The sequence below is a fragment of the Homarus americanus genome, unplaced genomic scaffold, assembly GCF_018991925.1.
Source record: "Homarus americanus isolate GMGI-L3 unplaced genomic scaffold, GMGI_Hamer_2.0 scaffold59495, whole genome shotgun sequence".
NCBI classification, from domain to species: domain Eukaryota; kingdom Metazoa; phylum Arthropoda; class Malacostraca; order Decapoda; family Nephropidae; genus Homarus; species Homarus americanus.
In genome coordinates this window covers 4,904,859-4,925,425 of record NW_024732415.1, presented here as the reverse complement: position 1 = coordinate 4,925,425, position 20,567 = coordinate 4,904,859, and the positions used below count along the sequence as shown (strand labels likewise).

Here is a 20,567-nt window from a genome sequence, read left to right as displayed (position 1 = left end):
ACACCCCTCCCTCCGACCCCACCCCCTGACCGTACACCCTCCTCCTAACCATACACCCTGACCACACACCATCTTGGCCACACTAATATACAGGATGAGGGCCACAACAGGAGGCTCGTTATTGTCTCCCAAATGACACTGGAATTACATTGTAAATAAGATTTATTATCCTTGTTACATGATGCGCTCACACACACACACACACGCGTGTGTGTGTGTGTAATAATAATAATAATAATAATAATAATAATAATAATAATAAAAATAATAATAATAATAATAATAATAAACGGTTTATTAATAGAGTTGCAGCCGGTGGCTGAAAATATACAAACTTGCATTTGATTTAGACATAATGATATGCATGGAATACATTTACAGGGCTGTACAGTACATAAATCAGGAGTTGTTTATTATTTTACCAATAGATGGGATGGTGCTGTTCTTATATCTATCAGTGCTGGCTCTTATGGCCTGAATTTTGTTGTAGTGGCGAACTGCGTGAGGTGGGACAGGGACTTGCCGGTGGCAGGAGGTGGCGATGACAAGGATGGTGCAGTAGTCCACTGCCAAACCTTGCTAGTGCTTGGTGGTGGAAGTCACTGAGGGTTGGCATTTCCAGGGTGGAGAGAGCGTTGATGTAGCCGGAGTAGTCTGCGCCGAGCATGATTCTGCAGGCCCTTTTCTGTACCTTCTCTAGCCGACGTTGTTGGGTAGAGTTGAGAGAAGACGACCAGGCTAGTGACGCATACGTTAGTTTTGGGAGAATAAAGGCGTTGTAGATAGTCCTCAGCTCTGGCGTGGGTGCCCCAAGTGACTTAAGTCGTCGTAGCATGTAGAGTCGGTACGAGGCTGCCTTGATTGTGTTGTTAACATGTGCCTTCCAGTCCAATAATATCATAATAATAATAAACGGTTTATTGAAAAAGTTCTGTGTGTGGCCCTTAACATCTTTCCTAAGTACCGACCATTCCCACGTTGAGTGGAGGTGGGGCGGACTTCGCCAGGTAGGCTGACGGGGTTATGGTGCAGCACTGGACGGGTCGGGGCGGGGCGAGCGGGGCACGCAAAGCGTTTATGACTCGTCACTAGTTTCGACTTACTGTATGGATGTGGAATAAAAAATTTCCGAATTAGAAAAATTAAAGAAAGTAATGTAAGAAAAAATCCACTGAAAGCAGCATAGATAGATACTATATTTACCAGACAGGACCAAATATTACACATTAAAAAATACAATGAAAGAGTTTTAAGCCTTGGAAATCACATCAGTTTTGGCATTAGTAGAGTGATGTGATTGAGCTGTAAGATGTTGTGATTGAGCCGTAAGATGTTGTGATTGAGCCGTAAGATGCTGTGATTGAGCCGTAAGATGCTGTGATTGAGCCGTAAGATGCTGTGATTCAGGGTGAGATTGTGAGGAAATTGGTTCTCTCTTTGGACGCGTCAGGATGAGGTGGAGGGGGGGGGGGCTTCACCTACCGGAGGGGGAGAAGGGAGTGGGAGGAGGAAGGAGAGGGTTATTCGGACTTTACACCCTCCTCTCCCCTCCCCTCCACATCTCACCCTTCCTCTTTTATCTCCTCCCTTTGGTAACCTCCCTCGTATTCTAATCCCCCCCCTCCCTCATATCTCTCCCTCTCCCATCCTCCATCTCTTCCTTCCCTCGTATTCACTCCTCTCTCTCTCTCTCTCTCATTATGTAAATTTTTTTAGCTCATGACAAAGTCTAAATATACTTGACAAGTGACTTAGTCTAACATAATCTCCAAGTGAACAAGGTCGAGGTGGAAACAAAATAGATCTAGCACACAGTCATGAGGCACTAATATGTTTAGCGTGGCAACAGTGTAGTGAAAATAACTCTGAGGCGGAAGTAGAATGAGAGGACATGAAGATTAGCACTCCGGTTTGTTTCGTCTGATGATTAAACACCCTTACTTAACCCAACCCAACCTAACCTAACCTAACCTAACCTAACCTAACCTAACCTAACCCAACCCAACCCAACCCAACCTAACCTAACCTAACCTAACCTAACCTAACCTAACCTAACCTAACCTAACCTAACCTAACCCCTGTAGGCAGCATTAAGGTGTTTCCTCATCAATTGAAATAAGCTGTGGGGGGAGGGTTACTCTTCAGGTGATCCGTAAAATGTTGTGTTAATGAAGATTTAGTGACTTGTTATGCAGGCTTTAGTGTTGGATACTTGTGTGTGTTTAGTGTGTGGACGGGTCAGCTGGTTTGTCCGCGAGATAATAATAGAAAGCCTCACCATTAAAATGTTTGGTTTCTGGACAATTACGGTGTATTGTTCCTGATGTGGTTTGTTTATATTATTGATGATGATAATGAGATGGTGATATTATTAGTGATTGTTGTGAAATGTACACGACATGTTTATATCTTTACTGTTAGGAACATTACCACCAACAGAGATACGACAAGTAAATTGACTGGTGTGCACTATGTCAATATTTCACATTTCTTTCCAACAATTTTGGCATTTCGTAACCCACATGTTGACGACAATGTTAACATCTTTGCATTACTGTGATCCACCTTTACGTGATGATGATAGTGTAGGTGTAACATACATGATGATAGTGTAGGTGTAACATACATGATGATAGTGTAGGTGTAACATACATGATGATAGTGTAGGTGTAACATACATGATGATAGTGTAGGTGGAACATACATGATGATAGTGTAGGTGTAACATACATGATGATAGTGTAGGTGTAACATACATGATGATAGTGTAGGTGTAACATACATGATGATAGTGTAGGTGTAACATACATGATGATAGTGTAGGTGTAACATACATGATGATAGTGTAGGTGTAACATACATGATGATAGTGTAGGTGGAACATACATGATGATAGTGTAGGTGGAACATACATGATGATAGTGTAGGTGTAACATACATTATGATAGTGTAGGTGTAACATACATGATGATAGTGTAGGTGTAACATACATGATGATAGTGTAGGTGTAACATACATGATGATAGTGTAGGTGTAACATACATGATGATAGTGTAGGTGTAACATACATGATGATAGTGTAGGTGGAACATACATGATGATAGTGTAGGTGTAACATACATGATGATAGTGTAGGTGTAACATACATGATGATAGTGTAGGTGTAACATACATGATGATAGTGTAGGTGTAACATACATGATGATAGTGTAGGTGTAACATACATGATGATAGTGTAGGTGTAACATACATTATGATAGTGTAGGTGTAACATACATGATGATAGTGTAGGTGTAACATACATGATGATAGTGTAGGTGGAACATACATGATGATAGTGTAGGTGTAACATACATGACGATAGTGTATTCACAATACTTGCTTCTGTTATGTATTTAAGGCCACAAGTTTCAAAAAGACACTTCAGTGACAGGGGAGTGATTTGCCAACTCCCTCAAGTACAGTTTTCTAACTATAACTGGTCTTTGTATGACTTATACTATATGTCGATATTATTATTGTTGCTTTGTTGTTGGTGGTGGTAGTGTGAGTGGTTGGAGATGGTAATGGTGGTGATGGTGGTAGTTTTGGTAGTGGTGGTGGTGGTAAGCGGGTCTCATAACCCTGTGTTCACTTGTGTGGAGACCGGGGCTTCTCTCCTCCATTGCCAACAACTTTGTCATTCCTGCCGCTCCGCCTCTTTACTGACTCTTCGCTCTCTCACGTGTTCTACCTCCCAGTGTGCCAGGCATTAAGAAAAAAATAATATTAGGCAACGTTTTTTTTATCAGAGAAAGAAAAACGGACAGCGAGAGAGAGGTGAGCGTGGCCGCCAATCAACGCCTTTGTGGCTCTCACAGTGCACCACCTGTGTATCCACCTGGACCACCTGCCTCATTGACTCACTCATGACAGGTGAGGGACATACCTACCACCACCAATACTCACTGTTTGGAACAAGGCCATTGTGTGGGGGCCCTATCTAAGAGTGCGGGGCCTGTCTAGTAGTGTGGGGTCTGTCTAGTAGTGTGGGGTCTGTCTAGTAGTGTGGGGTCTGTCTAGTAGTGTGGGGTCTGTCTAGTAGTGTGGGGTCTGGTCATAAGATATGTGCAGTTCCGTAGGGCCTTGCCAGTTACGTAGGGTCTGGCCGGGTTCAGTGGCCGGGCCAAGGTCACCACCAGTTTGGGTACAATAACAGTAACAATGGGAGGTAAAAGGGCGGGTGTATTGTGTCAAGTTGTCCTCCAGGCGTGGCTGACGGCGGGCGGGGTGAGGTGGTGGTCAGGGTGGGGTGTTAAGGTAGAACTAGATGGGGAGGCACCAGCGGGGGTGAGGAGCACCAGCTGGGGGAGGTGAGGAGTACCAGCTGGGGGGTGAGGGGATGCTGGGGGTGGAGGAACCAACTGGGGGGCGTGAAAGGCACCAGCTGGGTTTTGTCACCCAGCATCCAGGGAGTGTAGAACTTGGCACTGGGAACCTCCGATCAACCAGATCACACCGCTTCCCTTCCTCCTTGCCTCCCTCTTTCCCCAGGCAGATTGTTCCATATATCCATCCTCCTTGTAGCCCTGCTAGCATTGCTTACTGTATATACCTCCTTGCTTACTGTATCACTTCCTGTAATGTATTATCTCCCTGCTACCTATATCACCTTCCTGCTTACTATATTACCTCCCCTTACCTCCTGCTTACTGTATCCACCCTCCCTCTGCTTACTGTATTACCTCATGCTTACTGTATCACCTCCTGCTTGCTGTATTCCTGCTTACTATCACCTCCCTGCTTACTGCCATCACCTCCCTGCTTACTGTATTACCTCCTGCTTACTTACTGTATCACCTCCTGCTTACTGCTCACTGTATCACCTCCCTGTACTTACTGTATTACCTCCTGCTTACTGCCCTCCTGCTTACTGTATCACCTCCTGCCTGTATACCTCCCCTGCTTACTGTGTCCTCTGCTTACTGCCTGCACCTCCCCTGTTCCCTCCTGTACTGTATCACCTCCCCTACTCACCTCCCCTGTATCACCTCCCTCTTACTGTATCACCTCCCTGCTTACCTCCTGCTTACTGTATCACCTCCCTGCTTACTATCCCTCCTCTGTATCACCTCCTGCTTACTGTATCACCTCCCCTGCTTACTGTATCACCTCCCTGTACCTGCACCTCCTGCTTACTGTATCACCTCCCTGCTTACTGTCACTGTATACCTCCTGCTTACTGTATCCTCCTGCTTACTGTATCACCTCCTGTACTGTATCACCTCCTGCTTATGTATCCTCCTGCTTACTGTATCCCTACTGCCTGCTTACTGTATTACCTCCTGCTTACTGTATCACCTCCTGCCTTATCACCTCCTGCCTGTATTACCATCACCTCCTGCCTGTATCCTCCTGCTTACTGTATCTCCTGCTTACTGTATCACTGTACCTCCTGCTTACTGTATCACCTCCCCTGCTTACTGTATCACCTCCTGCTTACTGTATCACCTCCCTGCTTACTGTATCACCTCCTGCTTACACCTCCTAGCTTCTGTATTACCCCCCTTCCCCTGCTTATCTCACCTAATACTACCTTGGGTGATTAGGGTATGTTAGAGTAGGTTAGGTTGTTTTAGGTTAGGTTAGGTTAGGTTAGGTTAGGTTAGGTTAGGTTAGGTTAGGTTGGGTTGTAATGGCGTGGTGTTGCTGTGTGTGTGTGTTATGATGATAATAATAATAATAATAATAATAATAATAATAATTAACAGTTTATTGAAAAAGTTCTGCAGCCCGAAGGCTGAAAATATATTTTGGACATAAATGACTTATTACATACATTGGTGGTTTAACAAAAACCTTCATGAGAGAAAGGTAAAGGAACATACAGTGAACATACAGATTAATGTTTACAGTGGAGGTCACGTAGATCAAGTGCGCTGAGGTATTGAACAGCAGACACGTAGTGTAGTAACTCCCTCACAGATGGTGTTATGAGGGTCCTCACATGGTGTAGTAATTCCTTCTCAGATGGTGTGTGTGTGTGTGTGTGTGTGTGTGTGTGTGTGTGTGTGTGTGTGTGTGTGTGTGTGTGTGTCACTTTCAGTACTTTACAAGAGTTTATTAGCGAGTTAACACGACCTTACAGCAACTGGTAGCACGTGAGGCCCTGCTTAATGAACCCTGGCGTGTAATACAAGATGAACAACACCCAGGCAACAGCAGCAGAAGGCGGGCGGGTATAAGCGGTGTTTGACGTAACATCCAATATCCTGTCATCGTCGGGTAGAAGGGAATTGCAGACACTGTTCATTATACTCCGGCTGACTCTGTTTTTAACTGACCTAAGGAACGCCATCTTGCTGGGAAACTGCTCATTCAGATTACATCCCAAGCAAGCAGGAGTATCTTACATTATTAGGTTAGCTTTATCTAACCTAACCTAACCTAACCTAACCTAACCTAACCTAACCTAACCTAACATAAACCTAACTTAGTGTGTTCATTGTTGTTGTGTATCCTCCTCCTCCACCTCCCCCTTTAATTCCTCCTCCACCTCCTTTTCCTCCTCCTCCTTCTCCTCCCCAATCTTCCCCTACACCTCCATCTTCTCCACCTCCTCCTATACTTCCATCTTCACCTCCTCCTCCTCCTCCTCTGTTCTGAAATCGATACCTCAAATGAGTAGGAGGAGGAGGAGGAGAGAGGGAGAGACGGGGATGTTATACTGCCTTCCTTAATATTCAAAGATCATAATCCTTGCCATACTCTCTCCCTCATACCCTTACACTGAACCCTCACACTAATCCCTCACACCCTTACACTGATTCCTCACACTCTTACACTGATCCCTCACACCCTTACACCCTATTGACGAAAAGGGAAAATATTGAGGAGAGAGAGAGAGAGAGAGAGAGAGAGAGCTGCCACACAAGATTGATCACAATGGCTTGTGTCTTCCCTTATGTGCTAAGGCCCCGGGGTGAGGCAGGCTGCTACACCCCAGGGGAAGACTAATGGTGGCGGCGAGGCACTTGGAGGCGTAAAAGTAGGATGAGAGTCCGGGAAAGAGACGGAGAGAGAGACATGATTACGTCGGGAGAGAGAGAGAGAGAGAGAGAGAGAATTGTCTCCTCATGGACTGGATTGGAGCACCGTCAGCGATTGACACTTGAACCTAATATAGATCCCGGATCGATAGTTAGTTAGTGGTGCCAGCCATTTCACCTTTATAGTTAGTGGTGCCAGCCATGTAACCTTTATAGTTAGTGGTGCCAGCCATGTCACCTTTATAGTTAGTGGTGCCAGCCATGTCACCTTTATAGTTAGTGGTGCCAGCCATGTCACCTTTATAGTTAGTGGTGCCAGCCATGTAACCTTTATAGTTAGTGGTGCCAGCCATGTCACCTTTATAGTTAGTGGTGCCAGCCATGTCACCTTTATAGTTAGTGGTGCCAGCCATGTCACCTTTATAGTTAGTGGTGCCAGCCATGTCACCTTTATAGTTAGTGGTGCCAGCCATGTCACCTTTATAGTTAGTGGTGCCAGCCATGTCACCTTTATAGTTAGTGGTGCCAGCCATGTCACCTTTATAGTTAGTGGTGCCAGCCATGTCACCTTTATAGTTAGTGGTGCCAGCCATGTCACCTTTATAGTTAGTGGTGCCAGCCATGTCACCTTTATAGTTAGTGGTGCCAGCCATGTCACCTTTATAGTTAGTGGTGCCAGCCATGTCACCTTTATAGTTAGTGGCCAGCCATGCCACCTTTATAATTAGTGGTGCCAGCCATGCCACCTTTATAGTTAGTGGTGCCAGCCATTTCACCTTTATAGTTAGTGGTGCAGTGTCACCTTTATAGTTGTTAGTGGTGCCAGCCATGTAACCTTTATAGTTAGTGGTGCCAGCCATGTAACCCTTTATAGTTAGTGGTGCCAGCCATGTACTTATAGTTAGTGCTGCCAGCCATGCTTAACCTTATAGTTAGTGCTGCCAGCCATGTAACCTTTATAGTTAGTGCTGCCAGCCATGTCACCTTTATAGTTAGTGGTGCCAGCCATGTAACCTTTATAGTTAGTGGTGCCAGCCATGCCTTATAGTTAGTGGTGCCAGCCATGCTAACCTTTATGGTTAGTGGTGCCAGCCATGCCACCTTATAAGTTAGTGGTGCCAGCCATGTCACCTTTATAGTTAGTGGTGCTGCCAGCCATGTCTGCAACCTTTATAGTTAGTGGTGCCAGCCATGCCACCTTTATAGTTAGTAGTGCCAGCCATGTAACCTTTATAGTTAGTGGTGCCAGCCATGCCACCTTTATAGTTAGTGGTGCCAGCCATGCCACCTTTATAGTTAGTGGTGCCAGCCATGCCACCTTTATAGTTAGTGGTGCCAGCCATGTAACCTTTATAGATAGTGATGCCAGCCATGCCACCTTTATAGTTAGTGGTGCCAGCCATGTAACCTTTATAGTTAGTGGTGCCAGCCATGCCACCTTTATAGTTAGTGGTGCCAGCCATGTAACCTTTATAGTTAGTGGTGCCAGCCATGCCACCTTTATAGTTAGTGGTGCCAGCCATGTAACCTTTATAGATAGTGATGCCAGCCATGAAAGTTCGTTGCCCTCCGCCCCCGCTGGAGGACAACTTAGGAATGCATGCCTACGTCCTTCCAGACGTCACTTGTAAACTCAGTAGGTCTAACAACTATACAGTGGATTTCAACAAGTTATCAAATGAGTTCGATGGTCCCTGTGTTGTGTTATTAGTGTAGGGGCTGTGTCTCCCGTGTAGTGTTGTGGTGATGCCACTGTTAATGGTAAACTCTTACTTCTTGTACCTTTTTACAATAGTTGTGTCGTACTTGCAGGGTATTTCACCTTTCAATATTAAGGGGAAGCTTGACTGAAATGTTATACTATGTGTAGGTTTAAAATACCTTTGCCTGTCGAGGGAGCAGTGATGCTGGTGTTGGTGGGCCTCCAGACCCAGCTGCTGTGTGAGCTTACAGTACGATGTAGCGACATTTGTATAACATGTAAACTACGGCATCAACTTTACGATGCCTCTATCACAAGTCAGTTGCTGTACCTGTACTTAATTATTATTTGTACCGATACTTTTAAATAAACTTTGTAAATGTGTAACAACTACAACCCAGCGAGGAGAGTTGCTGCCTGTTGAGAGTGAGACAAGTGTTGGTGGGGTGAACCACGCCTGTTGACCCACCACTATCGTTGTGAATAGCCGAGGGCGAGCCAGGAAGTGGCCTGGAGGTGTCCTCGAGGGGCTGATAGTTTCTGGGAGCCACGCGAGGCTTGCCCTCAGGACGCGATAACGCCGATAAAGTGGGTCACCACGCCTGCGTCCCACCCCTGCCGCCCCCCTGACATTCGCCACCCCTGCCGCCCCCTGACATTACCACCATTGCTGCTCACCACCTCTGTATTTTGCCGTAACTCAGTGTATGGTGATGGCAGGTCGGCGCGTGTTGTGGCCGCTAACAATAAAGGAGTGTGGCAGTACCAGTCGTGTCCTCTCGTGGCCCCATCCTTACCCTCACCTCGCACACATATAGAGCACTAACTCACAACGCCTTCCTGGTCGTTGCTCAGTATTCCAACACTTAAGGGAATGAAGTTTTGTCTCTGGATTTCACATTTACACTACAGCCCAGGTAATTATCCTATTAACAATTTCCTGAAATGAAAACTATGACATCTGGATATATTTTGGTATGTTTTTACGTACACATTATACTCACGGGTATAAGGAGTAAGGTTTTTAGGAAAGTTGTGGAGTTGCTGGGTGTTGTGTGTGTGACGCCAACCCTGTAGTGAAGAACCTTGTCTGGAGTCCACCATCCTGGGGGCCCCACCAACTGCAAGGCCTTTACGCTCACCCGCCCACTGTAAAGACCCACACCCAACTGTTAATGTACCACACTTAATTGTTGATACATACACCACTAACTGTTGATATTCCAGTGCTGTTTCATACACCTAGAGAGAGAGAATATGATTACACGTTGGTTCATTTAGGTTTAGCACACAGCTACAAAGTCAGTCAGTGTCTCTCTCTCTCTCTCTCTCTCTCTCTCTCTCTCTCTCTCTCTCTCTCTCTCTCTCTCTCTCTCTCTCTCTCTCTCTCTCTCTCCATTTTCCTATTTGTCTCCTTTCCTTTCCGCCTAAATCCCCTAGGGAGCTCCCCCCCCCTCCCCGGGGGTTGACTGAATGTCGGGATACACCCATCACGGCCGCCTACCTGTAATAATAATGATAATAATAATAATTAACGGTTTATTGAAAAAATTCTGCAGCCCGAAGGCTGAAAATATACATTGGGCATAAGTGACTTATTACATACATTGGTGGTTTAACAAAATCCTTCACTAGAGAAAGGTAAAGGAACATACAGATTAATGATTACAGTGGAGGTCACGTAGATCATGTGCGCTGAGATGTTGAACAGCAAACACGTAGTGTAGTAACTCCCTCCCAGATGGTGTTAGGAGGGATCTCACATGGTGTAGTAGTTCCCTCACAGATGATGTTACGGGAGACCTCACGTGGTGTAGTAACTCCCTCTTAGATGGTGTTTTGAGGGGCATCACTTGGTGTACAAATTCCCTCACAAATGGTGTTATATGAGTGATGTGTGGTCCCAGGCCTTCCTATCGTGGACGGATTAACACATCGCTGGTTGTTGTTGGGTCTCACGGGCAATTATCACTGGGTACCTGGGTCCTCACTGTGTGAAGGTTAACTTGGGTATGACTCAGCTGTTACTGTGGAGTTGTTCTCACTGACTTAAGCACTGTTCACCTCTGTTCAACACTGGTTCCATTCTTTAGTAAATGAAATTGTAACTTCTGGCGAGAACTTGTTGATATTCCGGTGGGGAGGAGGGGTTCAGGGGAGGGAGTTGGTATGGACCAACTTAACAGTTGACCTGGCTGCTCCCAGAGGAGTGCCAGGTTCGTCTTAGCCCTTCAGTGGTCAAGGATGTGTGCAATAATAAAAAATAATAATAATAATTAACGGTTTATTGAAAAAGTTCTGCAGCCCGAAGGCTGAAAATATACATTGGACATAAATGACTTATTACATACATTGGTGGTTTAACAAAAGCCTTCATTAGAGAAAGGTAAAGGAACATACAGTGAACATTCAGATTAATGTAGGTGTTGAACAGCAAACACGTAGTGTAGTAACTCTCTCACAGATGGTGTTATGAGGGGCCTCACGTGTAGTAATTCCCTCACAGATGGTGTTATGAGGGGCCTCACGTGGTGTAGTAGTTCCCTCATAGATGGTGTTACGAGGGGCCTCACGTGGTGTAGTAACTCCCTCACAGATGGTGGCAGGAGGGCATCACGTGGGTGTACGAATCTCACAGATGGTAAGGTGAGATTCCCTCACAGATGGTGTCATGAGGGACTTGACGTGGTGTATGTAACTCCCTCACAGATGGTGTTATGAGGGGCATCACGTGGTGTAGTAATTCCCTCACAGATGGTGTTATGAGGGACTTGACGTGGTGTAGTAATTCCCTCACAGATGGTGTTATATGAGTGAGGTGTGGCCCCAGGCCTTCCTATCGTAGACGGATTAACACATCGCCGGTTGTTGGGTCTCACGGGCCGTTATCACTGGGTACCTGGGACCTCACTGTGTGAAGGTTAACTTAAATATGACTTTTACTGTTGAGTTGTTCTCACTGACTCAAGCACTGTTCACCAATGTTCACCTCTGTTTAACACTGGTTCCATTCCTTTCCCAAATGAAATTGTAACTTCTGGGGAGAACCTGTTGATACTCCGGTGGGGAGAAGTGGTTCAGGGGAGGGGGTTGGTATGGGCCAACTTAACAGTTGACCTCGCTCCAGGTACGTCTTGACCCTTCGGTGGTCAAGGATGTGTGTGTGTTTTTGTTTTGTTTTGTGTGTGTGTGTGTGTGTGTGTGTGTGTGTGTGTGTGTGTGTGTGTGTGTGTGTGTGTGTGTGTGTGTGTGTGTGTGTGTGTGTGTGTGTGTGTGTGTGTGTGTGTGTGTGTGTGTGTGTGTGTGTGTGTGTGTGTGTGTGTGTGTGTGTGTGTGTGTGTGTGTGTGTGTGTGTGTGTGTGTGTGTGTGTGTGTGTGTGTGTGTGTGTGTGTGTGTGTGTGTGTGTGTGTGTGTGTGTGTGTGTGTGTCTCTCTCTCTCTCTCTCTCTCTCTCTCTCTCTCGTGCATTTTTTTTAATAACTTGCGCTTATGGTTAATAATATATAATAAATGCTGTGACTCGGTGCTCAACACACTGCTGACCACGTTAGCACAATACATGTTCGTGTGTGTGTGTGTGTGCACGAGAAACAGCTGTGTGCCTGCAAAGCAGCTGTGTGCGTGTAACGAGTTCTATTGTGTGCGTCTTCAAGCCCAGCGCTATCACTTAACACACACACACACACACCCACACACAAATTAGAAAGATTTTTTTTACTTTTTCCTCAATTTGAAAAATAATAAATACTTATTCCAATTCGTACCAGCGGTCCATATGAGGACGCGAGCTTCTACTGTAAAAAGATTGCCACCTTAGTTGGAAGGTTGGGTGAGCGCTCATCTGGCGTAGCTTCCATCAGCATGTTATTGCTGGGTGGTGGGTAACGCTAGGCACTATTGATTGCTGGTGCAGGCGCTGTTTTTATGGGAGGAGGGAGCCATACATTACTGGGAAGGGGGAACCTTACGTTACTGGGAGGGGGAAGCCTTACGTTACTGGGAGGGGGGAGCCTTATGTTACTGGGAGGGGAAGCCTTACGTTACCGGGAGGGGGTGGGGTTAAGTGGCGGGTCTTACTGGGAGGGGGGAGCCTTATGTTACTGGGAGGGGAAGCCTTACGTTACCGGGAGGGGGTGGGGTTAAGTGGCGGGTCTTCTTACTGTGTCAACACTCAACAGGGTCGCCGCTTTTAACAAAAATTGCCTCTTGTCTGCCAGGGCTTTCAAGCCTAAGAGATTTTTATGTCATGTTTCCCGTTAATAGTGATCTTTGTTTATCAGGATGTGGATTCTCAGAGTTTTTTGCACCGAATTTACCTTGAGCTGGGATGTGAGAAACCATATGATTTGTTAGTTACTATGCAGAGCAACAGTGAAATACAGTACATTTAAAAGTGCTGTGAGGTTTTACTGAAGATGGTGGGGCGAAGGGGTGGAGCAGAAATTATTTACCATAGGAACCTCTGAGACTCGTGACTTAAGTTGTGGCGATGTCTGGGCCGCTGGTAGCCTCGCTATTATACAAGCTCCTCGTTTTGTCGTTGGAGTTGTATGACGTGTGACAATGTTGCCCAGCAAAGACACTTGCAAAGCTCTGCCTATTTTTTTTTTTTTCGGTACCTTACTAGAAGCTCAGCAATTGAGTGGATACAGAGCTTGCCTTCTGTCCTGGGTGTCAGTGGTTTGATTCCAAGGCGCTCCTATTTCACCTAGCTGTATATGTGTACTTAAGTCTACAGGAAGTGAAGGCGGTCGACAGCAGTAGCGACCATCCTGCCTCCTTGTGTACCGAGGCTTAATATACAGTGTGCTGTCTCCACACTCATTAACGAGCAATCATTCCTTTAGGAGCCACACCATTGTACTGATCTAGAAAATGTGGCGTAAAAAAGAATACTTTCGGGTCTTTATATCAAGGGTTCAGAGTTGTCACGACACTGTTATTAGCACTTGTCGGCGTTCATTTGGAAATAAGACGATTATGATTACTAAGTCTAATTTGAACCTCTGAATTTCTGTACTATGCAACACTAAAAAACATGACGACTTACAAATCCTGATATGATCCCTTAATGCAAGGTCAGCAGTCTCAGTAGTTTGGCGAGGGTTGACGGTCATACAACCATCAGGTGGCCCTCAGTGACCACACCTACATACATACATACATACCAAAGCATTTGACCGAGTCAACCACAATTTAATCGTCAACAAAGCTATCGACCTCAGGTTTCGGAGAAGTCTTATACCATGGCTTACAGACTTCCTTAGTGACCGACGTCAAGCCATCCGAGGGGCTGTCTCCACTTTTCAGTCACTCGCCTGTGGCGGTGGCGTCCCCCAAGGCACCAAGAAGGGATTGCTCTGCTTCCTCATGCTTATCAATGTTGCCCTAAGAGAAACCTCTGCTCACTGGATATATGTCAACGACTCCACCATTGGAATCAGTGTGAACAACTCGGCTCCCGATTACACCGCCCTCCAAAATAGGGCCACCAACAACTATGTCACCATCAACCATACCAAGACCATGGTTATGCTCATCAACCTCTCCTCTGACCTTTCCCCACCTCCCAAGCTCGTCGGCATCACTATACTGTAGATAACAAACTAAATTGGAAAATACACATCAGTACAATTGTCAAATCCTCCAGTTTTTGTCTTCACCTCCTCCGCCTACTCAAGCTCCTCAGAGTTCCTGCCCCCAAGCTCCTCAGTGCTTACTCAACATTCATACTTCCCAAGCTCACCTACTGCATGCCCCTCCTGCTTGGTCTTCTTCCCTAAATGCCACACAACAGAAACACCTGGAAAAAATGCAGAATAGGGCATGCAAGAGTATTCTCCCTCTCCTCCTCAACATATCAAGAAGCGATCAACACACCGACCTTCTCGGCTATCTCTGATCATCACTGCGACCTCACCTGCAAATTTGTTGAGAAGCTTCTGCGCCATCCTCAACACTTGCTGCTACTTCCACCCGAGATCCCTCGTCCGCGAATTGCTGTTCGACACCACAACTGCATCCAGCCCATACGAGCATGTACTGTATTAGCCCTTGTATTTATATTTATATAAATGGGTTAATTACATTAGACTTATATACTCTATCACCCCCTGTAGCTTTCCACTAGCTATGAGGCTCATGTTCAGAGCACGGGATAAGGTGTGCCCACTGGAAGTCGCGTCACTTGGTGCTGAGTTAAGCATTAAGTAACCAGCTCTCTGGCCACCTATTGCGGGCAGTAGTTTGATAACCCTGACTAGAGGAAGACGTTATTGAGAGCCATCGTGGATGGTTCCGTCTTCCCTCGAAGGAGGCCGTCGGATATATTTCCGTACTCCCTCGATGGGTCCCTACTCGCTCTCACATCGACAGGACCTAATTAGCAGAACTATTTAATATAGCTTTCATCCTCATTCAGCACTCATAACTACACTGATTAAGTTACATTGATGATCCTTTTTGAAAGTGTACATAGAAACCTTTTATAATAAATACAAACAAAGTTACAAATTGAATTTCACTACAGAAGATCCAATAATCTTTGATCTATATTTTAATATGTCTAAAATATAAGGTAACGTGCTTCTCAAGTGACTGTTACAAATGGTGACAATCCAGAAAGGTTGTTACATATATGACAGTTTCACAAGTAGCTGTTATATTCATAGTAACAGTCTCCTCAACAGTTACACAGTTGGTAAAGGTAGAGATATTATGTTCTCTCCATTACTATGTCTTACTGTTACATTACTACTTTAGAAGTAAATCGTTATACTGCGACCTCATCTGCAAATTTGTTGAGAAGCTTGTGCACCATCCTCAACACCTGTCCCTACCTCCACCCGAGATCCCTCGTCCGAGAATTACTGTTCAGCACCACAACCACATCCAGCCCCTATGAGCACATACAGTACTGATTGCTATAAGAACAGCCCAGTCCCAACCATTATAAAATTTATCAACACCTCGTGATCAACCAGTGTGTTCACTCCCAGCCAATCTTACCTTTTTGCACTGTTACTCTGTTGAAATATCCTGTATTATGACCTTCTCCCCACCTTGTTATTATACAGTACAGTATATCATATTTGTATCGCTTATGTTACTTGTATATTATTTGTCAATCAAATGACCCATTTCCCAATTAAACTCTTTCAATAAACCGTTAATTATTATTAATATCATTAGTATTAAATCCCGTGACGGGTGATAAAGGTTTAGTGTAAGGACAAGTGGATGGAAGCGATTAGTATGAGTAGAAATAGGTGCTGTGGCTTAACACAGGCAGACACAGCATTGCCTGAGTGTTATAGGACTGTAGTACTGTGCAGAGCACCAGCATCACCACCAACACGACTAGACTCACACTTCCGACCACAACTCCTCACAACTCTTCTCATTCCTCCACCATCCTCAAAATGGAGGAAGAGTCAAGAGTGGGAGTAGTAGGAAGAGGCAATGTACTGTAGATGTTTTTCCTTTCGCTTATTACCTTCTTTGTGTCTATCTCCATTCTACACCCAACGTTCTTTTTCCTTCTCTTCCTCCTCCTTCCGGGTAGTGATGTTGGTGTTGGTGAGGAGGGTGGCGGTAATGGGCGAGTATGGGCCATTCCACCGCCCAGCCGTCCCAGGTGAGTTTCTTTAGGGCGGACACACAGGTCCCGAGGGTCTACTGCACCACCACCACCACCACTGGGCAAGGCGACCACTCCTCCCAACCTCCTCAACAGGCCCTCTTACCACTACTAACCATCCTGGTACTGGTTATGCTCCCAGATATAGCACTAGTTCTTGTTTTAGCACTAGTTTCTGCCATAGCACTAGTTACAGTCTTACCATTAGTCACAGTCCCAGCACCAGTTCCTGTCCGAGCACTAGTCACGACGATCTTCTACCACAACACTAAGATAATTCCTGGTTAATATTCGTATATATCCTATTAGGTATTTCAAATTTATACCATTATCACTTGGTTAGCTTAGGTTACGTTAGAAATAGGTGGATGACCGAAACGATAATTTTACCCATTTTTTAGTTTGGAATCGATTTTTTTCTATGGCATTTACTGGGCAAATAGTAGGTTAAGTTGCATTGCCCCCTTCCTTAGATAGGTACATCATAATAGGAGGGTAGCCTCTTTTGGTATGAGAAATTATGTTTCTGGTACTGTATATTCTGGTGTTTTTTAGTCGATTCTGAATGTAATGTCTTGTGGAAATGAGGCACTTTTTGGGTGTTTTCGCCTCCTCATAAAAGTAAAATCAAAACGGCTCATTTCCGCAAGAAAAAATGTCAGAATCAATTACCAAAATACACTAGAAAAAGTAATATATCATACCAATTGGAGAAATTGTGATAAAACAAATTTTTACCCAATTCCTAGTAATAGTATACCAGCACATTCCTCACCTGTTCTGATTCCTACACCATTCTAATACCAGATTCTCTGCAGATAATGGCTAAATTATGTGTTTCCATTTTCGTATTAATTGTGATGAAGTGACACACATACTGTATTTGTCTTTTTGTGAAGTCCACTGCTAGTTACTCTTCTAAGGCATGATATTTGTGTTGCAGTACGCAGTAAGGGGCAGGTGGAAACTGGCCGCTACAGGTTCCTGGCCCGAGGTGGTGGCTACGTGTGGCTGGTGACTCAGGCCACCCTCATCCATGGCCCTAAGGACCACAAGCCACAGTACGTCGTCTGCCTCAACTATGTCGTCAGGTAAGTTCCATCATCTCTCACCTAATACTGCCAATGACTCTCTCTTATTTATTTTGATTTGAAGTTCCAGGACTTACAGTGTACTCTCGATTTAATGGATTTCGATATGACGAACTCTCGATTTCGAGGAAGAAATTTTGTCCGTTATTTTTCACTCGATTTGGTGAACTAGTTTGCTAAATCAAGATTAATTCTATTAATATGCTCACACCTATGGAGACACCTCAGGCACATGATATGTACATAGAGGGTTCAGTGTTTGTTTTAAATTTTTCTATAATTTCCAAACATTTTTCCAATTGATAGCTGCACTCTTTTGACTTTCTACCCCACACCACTTCCTTTCTGAGAGACTTTCAGCATGATGTCTAAGCAAAGTACAGTAGTTAGTTGACCAACAGGTAGCAGTGAACGACACACTATGTGTAAACGGGACACAGACTGAGCAGATGTAAACAAACACCAAGCAGCGGGCGAGGATTTTTACTGAAACACTCGATTTAGCAAACTACGTAGTTCGCTAAATCGAGCAAATATAACGGAAATTCAATTTAGCGTAAATTTTGATTTAACGGAAAGGGGTGGCTCGAATTAGTTAGTTAAATCGAGAAAATACTGTATTCTAATAAAATACCGTCACAGCAGCCTCACACACCCTTACAGGCATACACCGTCACAGCAGCCTCACACACCCTCACAGGCATACACTGTCACAGCAGGCTCACACACCCTCACAGGCATACACTGTCACAGCAGCCTCACACACCCTTACAGGCATACACCGTCACAGCAGCCTCACACACCCTTACAGGCATACACTGTCACAGCAGCCTCACAATCTCACACCCTCACACTATGTCCAGAAAGCTAATTTCGTTTGTAAAAAGAGAAACTGTAAAAAAAATATTCACTCAATATTTTTGGGCCGGTCAAGATCTGGGGCGGCAGGCAAATGCCCAATTTGCCTGCACTGTAACTCTGTTGGGTGATTGTGGTCAGGTTACCCCTTCTCTCTCTCTCTCTCTCCCTCAGTGTTTGATCTTCTGCACAGTTCTTTCTTGCTTTAAATCACAATGGCTTTATCTTATCGACTTTTACAAGAATTATGAAGATTTTGTCAGGTGTTCAGGATTAGTGTATTCTTTTTCATTGTTTTATAGGTTTATTTGAAATTGCTTTTTGGATTCGCTAGTACTGTAAAGAATTTTAAATATTTACATGATGGACTTATCTGTTAATGTGTCAGCACCTTTTATGTGAGCTTTACAATGACCTGTAATAAAGGCTTTATCATTTGTTTTTCTTTAGCTGTCTTCTAGATTCTATCAAGTCCATTTTCAACACAGAACTTTGAGGACATTGTATTTTGATCATCTGACCTGTACTTATGTTCCAAGTTGCTTTTGGCAAATTTAAATTGGATTTGGCTTTTGTGTGAGGAATTTTCTTTCTAGTGTGATTTTTAGAGTGATTTGATGTTAGAGATCCATGCTATTGTGAGAGAACTTATATTTGTCATTGGCCCTTCCCTGAGCTGGACAAATTGTAACCTAGACTTATAATTCTTATGTAAGGATTTCAATCAAAGATTTTCTTGAACATTCTTTATCGCTAGCTAGTGAGGATTTAGTTTAAGGATTAAGACATGGATTCCCCCTCTTTGTGAATATGTAAGCAGTAAGATTTTATTAAGGCTTTCTGAGCACTTCTTCACTACATTGATTTTAGGTTATACTGTAAATCTCAGCTTGATGCTTCTAATGTCTGTGTATCTAAGAAGATGTTTGACTCCTGGAGCCAAACTTCATTAATTGGGTTTAAGTTCTCACGGACATCTTGAAGTCATATCTTTGAGAAAAATTTCCATGATGTCCATTATTCTTGATGGGGATCTTGAGCTTCATTTGGAGACATCTGATTGGTAATAATGCAGATGAACTGGTTCTTTCTTCTAGCTGGCTTCAGATACATGAGTCTCCTTGATCTGATGTGAAGCTATTAAGGTTAGATTGAGACAGGAAATCCCATTTTATAAATGAGTTAAGAAAAGGAGACTCAGCTGCCCCCTCTTCTCCCATGAAGATCATCTAGAGCCAGTGGTTCCCAAACTGGGGGGTGCAAGGTTGGTACATGAGGGGACGGGGGGGGGCAGTGTGGGAAAAAAAATACTGTACAAGTAATGTCTCCATTAGCCAGAATCCCTCTTACATGGAAAATTCAAGGTTTGGGAACGATTTCCAAGGTTGAAAATCAGGTGCATTATTTCGAAAATTCTTAAAAAATTAACAGAAACTCTCCAATTGTTCTTTATGGGTCAAGGAACAAATTCTGACGATGAAATAATGCTCAACTTCCGGAAAATTTCTGGGGATGGGGGATTTTTCTCCGGGTTTGAGCGAGTCGTCTCGTTACCCAGAAATTTCTCATTCCGCAAGTGCTCTGCACCAATTATTCTGGCTAACAGGGATATCACTTGTATATACTAACATTCTTTTCTTCTTTATTCAGAAATTTTCAATAAAATTGTGAAAAATTTATTTTCTTATCGTCTTACTGTATACAGGTGCTGTACTGTATTTCCATCTTACCTCATATGCACAAGATACATGGAAAGTAATATAAATACAAGCACAGGGTATAAAATTGATTAAAATTTATTAATTTAATTTTTAAAAATGGGAAGGCATGAAGGTTAAGTAAAAAGCAAAAGGGACGGGAAGGCATCACATGAAAAAGTTTGGGAACCACTGAATTATTCTAGACTTATGCAAAGGACATTATCATCATCATTTTGTGGCCATTTTCCACCCTCTGGTTGGATAGCCGTGATTAACTGATGGCAGCTCTCCATGCTGCAGGATCTCTTGCACTTGTTTTCATTAGGTTCTTATCACTGAGATCATTTCTTACAACTTCTCCCCATGTCATTCTTGGACTACCCTTAGCTCTCCTTCCCTCCATATTCAAAATTGTACAGCTCTTGATCCAGTTGACCTCTTCCATCCTCTCCACATGCATGAAAATCTCGCCTACTTCTACACAAAACTTCACAAATACAGTACAGTATTGTCTCGATTTACGCGGATTTCCTTTACGCTGTTGGTCAT

The 20,567-nt window shown here is 44.2% G+C and overlaps 1 protein-coding gene across 4 annotated transcripts in view; it reads left to right on the top strand.

The window, feature by feature from the left end:
* Window positions 1-20,567, top strand: part of LOC121868632 — a 92,472-nt gene that overhangs the window by 47,262 nt on the left and 24,643 nt on the right. For all 4 annotated transcript variants that reach the window (XM_042369465.1, XM_042369466.1, XM_042369470.1 and 1 more), the window contains exon 2: window positions 17,313-17,460. The gene's annotated coding sequence lies outside the window, so the exon portion shown is untranslated. The remainder of the gene's footprint in view (window positions 1-17,312; window positions 17,461-20,567) is intronic.